The sequence below is a fragment of the Octopus bimaculoides genome, chromosome 4 (genome assembly GCF_001194135.2).
Source record: "Octopus bimaculoides isolate UCB-OBI-ISO-001 chromosome 4, ASM119413v2, whole genome shotgun sequence".
Classification (NCBI taxonomy): domain Eukaryota; kingdom Metazoa; phylum Mollusca; class Cephalopoda; order Octopoda; family Octopodidae; genus Octopus; species Octopus bimaculoides.
The window spans coordinates 70,481,465-70,489,747 of record NC_068984.1 but is presented as its reverse complement, the minus strand read 5'-3'; positions in this window follow the sequence as shown (position 1 = coordinate 70,489,747).

Sequence of the window (8,283 nt, the reverse complement as noted above, 5' to 3'; positions counted from 1 at the left end):
AGCAAAAAGAAAGAGGTGTTGAAAATGATCATTTTTCTTAACTTGACATTCCATTTTAATGAGCTGAAAATAAACAAAAATTAACTAAAATTAACTAGAAGAAAACAAAATAGATTCCAAAATGATTCAAAAATAGAATTCTTGAAAAAAAAATAGATTCAAAAATTTTAAACACAATAAATTCCAAAATTTAAAACGACAGTGGGAACTTAGTTGCCAACCCAATATATATATACACACACATCTCTGTATGTGTGTATATATGTGTGTATACAAACACACACACACATAAAGGAGCACTCCGTCGGTTACGACGATGAGGGTCCCAGCTGATACGATCAATGGAAGAGCTTGCTCGTGAAATTAACGTGCAAGTGACTGAGCAATCCACAGACACGTGTACCCTTAACGTAGTTTTCAGGAAGATTCAGCATGACACATAGTGTGACAAGGCTGGCTCATTTTTGCCAGCTGAGTGGACTGGAGCAATGCGAAATAAAGTGTCTTGCTCAAGGACACAATGCGTCGCTGGGAATCGAACTCACGACCTTACAATCGTGAGCCGAATGCCCTAACCACTAAGCCATGCGCCTTCACACATGCACACACACATACATGCACACTCACATACACACACATGCACACTCACATACACATGCATGCATGTGCACACATATGCAAACACACACATGCACATTCACACACACACACACACACAAAGTGTGTGACAAAGGGAGAGAGACACTCTTAAGATTTTGAAAAGATTTGTTCTACTTGCTTTCTGCTTGTTCGTTTACTTGTTTATTCCTCATAGTGAAGTTTTGATGATTAGAACGATCCAGTGATTATCACTTCTGCTTAGCTAGGTTTACTATCATTTCTTATTTCCTTTACTTGCGACTTGCGTTGAGTCTCTCATACCTCATTTTTCTACCTAATATGTAGCACACGCTCTGTTCCATCACATTTTTCCATTATGTTTTTTTGGGGGGAATTCTTTTACATTATCTCAGAATATTTTTGTTACATTCTGTAATCTCTTCTTATGAGATTCTTTATGTTCATCTGTCTTTTGCAAGAACTAGTTTTTGTTTATATGGTTCTAAGCATTATCATGTTTTAATTTGTATGAATGTATTCTTCTATGTGCATGTAGTTTTGTGTATGAGTGTGTGTGTGTATATGCATTTATGTGTGTGTGTGTGTGTGAACAGATTGATAGACAGACAGAAAAGCTGATGGATTGTCTCATATACAAATGTGCATATTCATCACAGCAAACACATGCTCTTGAATACATATACATGTAAAAATCTGTTGATGGCTATGACAGTGGTTGTGTCAGAAGTAGAAGCATTGATTTTTATGATAGTGGCGGTGAGAGAATCAGTAGTAACGATGTTGGTGTTCATAAAGGTGAATGAGAAGAGAGAGAGAGAGAGAGAGAGAGATAGAGGCAGGCAGACAGACGTTGGATATGAGAGATTGAGATAATTAAAGATACAGTGATGTCACAGCAACTCATTTCCTATTTCTTTATTGCCCACAAGGGACTACACACAGAGGGGACAAACAAGGACAGACAAAGGGATTAAGTCGATTACATCGACCCCAGAGCATAACTGGTATTTAATTTATCGACCCCGAAAGGATGAAAGGCAAAATCGACCTCAGCGGAATTTGAACTCAGAATGTAATGTCAGACGAAATACCGGTAAGCATTTCGATCAGTGTGCTAACATTTCTGCCAGCTCGCCACAACTCATTTCTAAGAATCTTTACATTCTCTCCGGGTATATTTCTCTACTCACCATTATTCAGACCAACATCACTACCACTGTCTTTACCACCCATTGCTGCAATAATGATATGTACTACTGTCTCCACTGCTACCATTACCATAAAGCCAACAGTTTCTTACTATTTGAGTTTTTGCACTTTGCGTTACATATCCAACGTAGGTAGGGACACACTTACTTATATATAGATATGATTATTTTTCAACTCATTTCTACAAAACTTTTTAAAACAATTCTCTTGTTCCAAAAGCTAACCCAATCTGATGATGGGTTATAGCAATCTCAGAGTTATGGCTCGTGAAGTTTTCAGCTTCAATAAATTTGTGTATGCATATGCATGCATAAAATGCATATAAGAATATGCATATATATATATCCATACATGTGTGTGTATGTGTGTTTGTATGTGTGCGTGCATGTGTCTATCACATATATGCATGTTTCTGTGATTAATTGTATGTATGAAGTATGTAGCAGCCACCGTTAGTCTATGCTTATATTCAAAGGAAAGAAGAGCAGATCTGCATAGCTGTAAATGTCAAAAGCCATAGTATTACATTATAAATCTACAATGGAATGAATAACATTTATTTATTACACAATCTCCTTCTGTTTCCCAATATATTCAATAAATATCTTATTTGATTACTTATAACTCAGTTTGTTAACAGATTTTATTTGCATCAAAACAATTACTTTTGTGAACGTCCCAAATTAAAATCTTAACAACAGACTGCACTACTTGATGTATCGAGCACTTTATTTTGTATCAGTAAGCTTTGTTTTTGGGAATAGCAACACCCCCACAACACATACATTATCTATATGATATAAGTGTGCGTGTGTGTGTGTGAACACACACGCACACATACATATATATAGTCAATAAAACATATATCAGAAAAGAAGCACATTCTAAAGAATAGAGCAGTAATTATTACAACAAAAATTGAAATTTTGGACATAAAGTTCCAAAGATTTCACATCCACAAAGCCAAAGCCTTGTGGACAGCTTGTCTGACTCTATACAAAGACAAAAAAAATTAAAACTTTCTATGTCGCTGACATGAGGAAATGCTCAGAAATCAAGATATGTCTTAATATATAAAAATGTTAATGAGGACAGGTTGTCTCCCCTGAACCAGCAGATAAAACAACCCTTCTAGACCCCAAAAAGCCTAACCAGCAAACAGGGAGATCCAATTTTCCAGTAGGTAGCGCTTGAAGTAGACATAATTTGAGAAAACTACTTAACAACTATTTAACACACCAAGTTTAGTATACGTCCTTAATAATTCTGGCTCTCTCTGCAATGTAGATTTTGCAATGGCCACTCCTGTTAATATATGGGCCTGGATGATCTATCGTTTTCCACTTAATATCACGTGGGGCCCCATGGTCTTTGAGATTCCACACATGGAGGGCCAAAGATGTGACAAACCATCTTTCTGGGATACAGAAGGATAAATGGTGATTGCGGAAGCAATGTTTGAAATACACCATTTCGAGCGTGGCCGTTGCCAGTACCTCCTGACTGGCCTTCATGCCGGTGGCATGTAAAAGCACCCGCTACACTCTCAGAGTAGTTGGCGTTAGGAAGGGCATCCCGCTGTAGAAACTCTGCCAAATCAGATTGGAGCCTGGTGTAGCCATCTGGTTTCACCAGTCCTCAGTCAAATTGTCCAACCCATGCTAGCATGGAAAGTGGACGTTAAACGATGATGATGATGATGATGATAAGGCACAGGCATGGCTGTGTGGTAAGGCACTTGCTTCCCAACCGCACAGTTTTGGATTCTGTTCCACTGCATGAAGCCTCTTCTTCTATAGTTTCAGGCTGGCCAAAGGTTCGTGAGTGCATTTGATAGATGGAAACTGAAAGAAGCCTGTCATATATATATCTATATATGTATATTTTTGTGTATATGTGTCAATCTTTGTCCCTGCCACCATCACTTGACAGCCACTGCTGGTGTGGTTTCTTCCCCGTACTATAGTGGGTCAGCAAATGAAACTGATAAAATAAGTACTTGGCTTACAAAGAATAAGTCCTGTGTTCAATTCCTTTGACTAAAACCCTTTAAGGCAATGCTCCAGCATGGCCACTGTCAAATGACTGAAACAAGTAAAATAAAATAAAAAAATACATTTGTTTGAATGTTTTTTCTTTGCATAGAGTCTGATAAGCTGTCCATAAGGCTTTGGCTTTGTGGATACAAAAACCTTTGGTAACTCTATGTCTAAAATTTCAAGTTTTTGTAATAATTACTGCTCTATTCTTTAGAGTGTGTTTCTACATACACACATACACACACACACACACAGAGTCTAATCACAATGTTAGATTGATTTAAATTGAAAAATAATTAATAAGCAAGAACTAGTGGTCAAAGTTAAGTGATATACTCTCGTCATAAAACTTAAAAGAAAGCCAAGAATAACTGACCTTAACAAATGCTAAAATCAACTGATTGGAAAAGATTTGATTTCAGAGTAAAGGCAGATATGAATTGACAGTCATGATAGGTCGAATTGACAAAGTTCTTGATCATCAACCAAAGGATAAATGGTTCATTATACTTTGTCATAGCTCCCTTGGCATCATTTCTACACTAAGCCCCCAAAAGTCAAAAGACTTATGCAGTAATACCAAGGCCATAAAGACTGTTCACTGCTGTTTGCATTCATAGTGCTGAAAATCTGATACATGCTATGTTAGACTTAAACAGAAGGATTTCTTTTAAGGATGTACTGAAAACACTACTATTCAAGTTTTATTGCTTTTATCAAGGTTTCTTGGAGTTCTTTTTAATTTGTTTGAAAGATTCATGTTCCTAAGTCTCATAACCAGCAATTCTTATTCTCAGGATGAATTTATGCTGTCAGGTATTGGCACCTCTCTATAACAGACTGATGTAAATGGAATTCGAATGTTTAAACTACAGATTTATGTGTTATCACTCACACATATATTTTTGTTTGAGGATTTTGTATGCTATCTGCATTGAACTTGATTAAAAGTATTGTCCGTCATTTATAACTAACTTGTTTTTTGGTAGGGAATTATGTTCAATATGTAAGTGTTATCCACTAATATTCTCCCCAATGGTTTCATTTTGAGTTGTGTAGTGTAAGTGCCCCTTGTAGGTACAGGGAGAACTGGCAGGAGAATGTCATACATTTATAGCTTATATAACAGTTAAAGTCGTGAAGTTTACAATCTTCATTTTTACAAGTGAATTTAATGATCAGTTAGACCATTGATAGTTTGTTCGTGGTTTTATATAGATCTGGTTTGTTTGCATATTTATAAATTAGTGTTATAAATTCAGTCTTTCTTCATTTAGCTGATTTTGACTGATGGCATATAAATCTAATCAAGAAAATCAGACTCTAGCATTAGAGTAAATTCTAGCAGTAAAGTTATATTCACATTGTTTATAAAGTTACAGTAACACATACCAACGCATCAAGCTGAGGGTGAAACTATGATTGTCTAGAAATGAAGATGATGGATTTTAGAACTTAACTATTCTCCATCAGAACTTTAGAAGTTGAACCTACAGTTCATTTAATCCTCACCACTGCTTTGTGTGTGTGTGTGTGTGTGTGTGTGTGTGTGTGTGTGTGTGTGTGCACTCACACATGCACAGCTATATACATGCATTCATATATATAAACGTTTACATTAAGAGTTGCAAAACTTGGAAGAAAGTACTCTGTACAAGTAATAGGTTTATGCATATGTATGAAGACAAATTATTTAGTTCTATAAATACATGAGAAACTCAGTGGTGTGTTAGATACCATAGGTTTCTTAGTTTTGTCGTTGGTGTCTTGCAGACAAATCTATTCTATATTGACTTTACTCCTTTCTCTTTTCAAAATTTATAAAACAAATAGAAAGATCAATTCAGCTGTTTATATTCTAAAAGGTGGTGCCCCAGAATGGCCACAATACACAGCATAAAAATGGTAAAAATATCGTCTTTACATATGCTTATGTGTGGCGATTCTATCAGTTTCAGTCGTCACAAATTCACTACACATAAAATGAGTTTTGAAGAATGATAAAATGCCACAATGAATAATGAGATACACCATCACCACCATGAACACTACAAGACATGTAAATTGTCCAAATTATTAATAGAAGAAGGCAGTTCAAATTGCAATATTTTACTTTTATCAACCACCAAATAAGGAAGAATTAAAATGCTAGAAGGATATCCTTAACGGTTCAACAACTCATAAATTACAGGACTAACTTTAGGCTTGCTGTTACTTACTCACTGTATCTTTTAAAACAATGCAGGTGAAGCACTATTTGAATGAAGTATATGATTCTCCTTACCATTACTTCGTGTGTCAAAGGCCAAAACTAGAATTGTGAATAACACATTATTTCTAGAAATAGTTCAGTTTGCTAACAAGCCAGATACATTGATTTCTTACAAACACACATGATTTCAGATTTATATGAGGTATAAACTATTCTTTCAAACATGAGGAGTTAATAATTCCTTCAGAAGAGTAGTCACTGGCGAATACAAAGTTTGGTGATAATGAAATAGTGAAGATGGTAAATCATTCCTCCTGTGATTCTACCTACTATCTTGATATACAAAACTGATACGCATGCAATATGTGCATGTTTAAGAGTGTATGTCTGTGCTTGTTTGTATATATCTGATTGCATGTCTGTCTAAATTTCCTAACATATACATGTTTTATATTATAATATAAAATATTGCTGAATATCGACACCATTTAGTTTAAAGTACATTTACAAGTGGTACAATATTTGATAAATAGAGTTAGGAACCAAATTTAATTAAGCAGAACTGTAGTAGAAACTAATTGTTCACACTTTTATAAAATGATAAAATGATTATTTTTACAAATTAGAGATATTACAAACTATCAACAATAGAAACCCACTTAACTTTTGCTTTTATAGTATTACATGCATAATATACATCACCTCTCTTTAACAAATCTCCTCTAAAGTGACTGGTACCTATTTCAATGTTTAATTAGATGTAGCTGAACTATACAGAAGAAAATCAACTATAGATCTTCAACTGATTTAAAGCCACATGATATCAAGTGGCAGAGCGAGTATCAGCAAATTATTAACCAAACACGTGGCCAAGAAAGTGTCATTTAAGAAAAATCATGTGTGCATGCATGTATGTCATTCAGTTTTATTTCACGATTTCATGCCAATAGGGAAAGAGTCAGTTTCTAACTTAGACCCAAGGCTCCTTCATTGAATTTCAACATCAACAACAGCGTAGTTTTGTTTGTATGTTTGTATGTATGTATGTATGTATGTATGTATGCATGCATGTATGTATGCATGTATGCATGTATGTATGTATGTATGCATGTATGCATGAATGCATGTATGTATGCATGCATGTATGTATGTATGTATGTATGTATGCATGTATGTATGTATGTATGCATGTATGCATGTATGCATGTATGTATGCATGTATGCATGTATGTATGTATGTATGCATGTATGCATGTATGCATGTATGTATGTATGTATGCATGCATGTATGTATGTATGTATGCATGCATGCATGTATGCATGTATGTATGTATGCATATGTGCAGGCTTGTATGTTTTGTTTTATGTATGTATTCTCCTTTCTGGTTTTGAGAAGCTTAATTCCTCAAGATTGGTATTTAGGCAGTGTGTTACATATCCCAGGGCCCCAATAGTTACAGGTATAAACCTGAACTTGTAATCTGGATAGAGTAACTGCAGATCTCTCAATAGTTCAGTGTAGGAAATCTCTTTTTCACTGATCTTCAATGCATGTCTCTATGTAAGTACATGTATATATGTGTATGTATGTGTGTATGTAAGTACATATGTTTGTATATGTGTATGTATGTGTGTATTTGTATTTATATGTGTGTATGTATGATTGTATGTCATTGTTCAGTTTTATTTCAAGATTTCTTGCCAATAGAGAAAGAGCTGGTTTCTAACCTAGATCCAAGGATCCTTCAATGGAATTTCAACATCAACAATAGGGTATTTTTGTTTGTTTTTTTGTTTGTATGTATGTATGTATGTATGTATGTATTATGTATGCATGCAAATTTGTGTTTTGCTTTATGTATGTATTCTCATGCATATACATGCATATCTAGACATGCTCATATGTATTTAAATGATAAACTTCTGGAAAGTTTTACAGATTTTTACAGTTTCAATGATGGATTGGATCTGTGCATGTATGTATGTATGTATGTATGTATGTATGTGTGTATGTATGTATGTATGTATCTATCTATCTATCTATCTATCTATCTATCTGAATGCGTCGTTCATGGCACGCCAGGCTTACAGGGACCGGATTAGCATTTTAGTTAAGAGAGCATTAATGGTACCATCATCAACAACAGATGGTGGTATGCCCTCAACAAAGCAATCAAGTCAGAATCGGTTTGGTACAGTAAG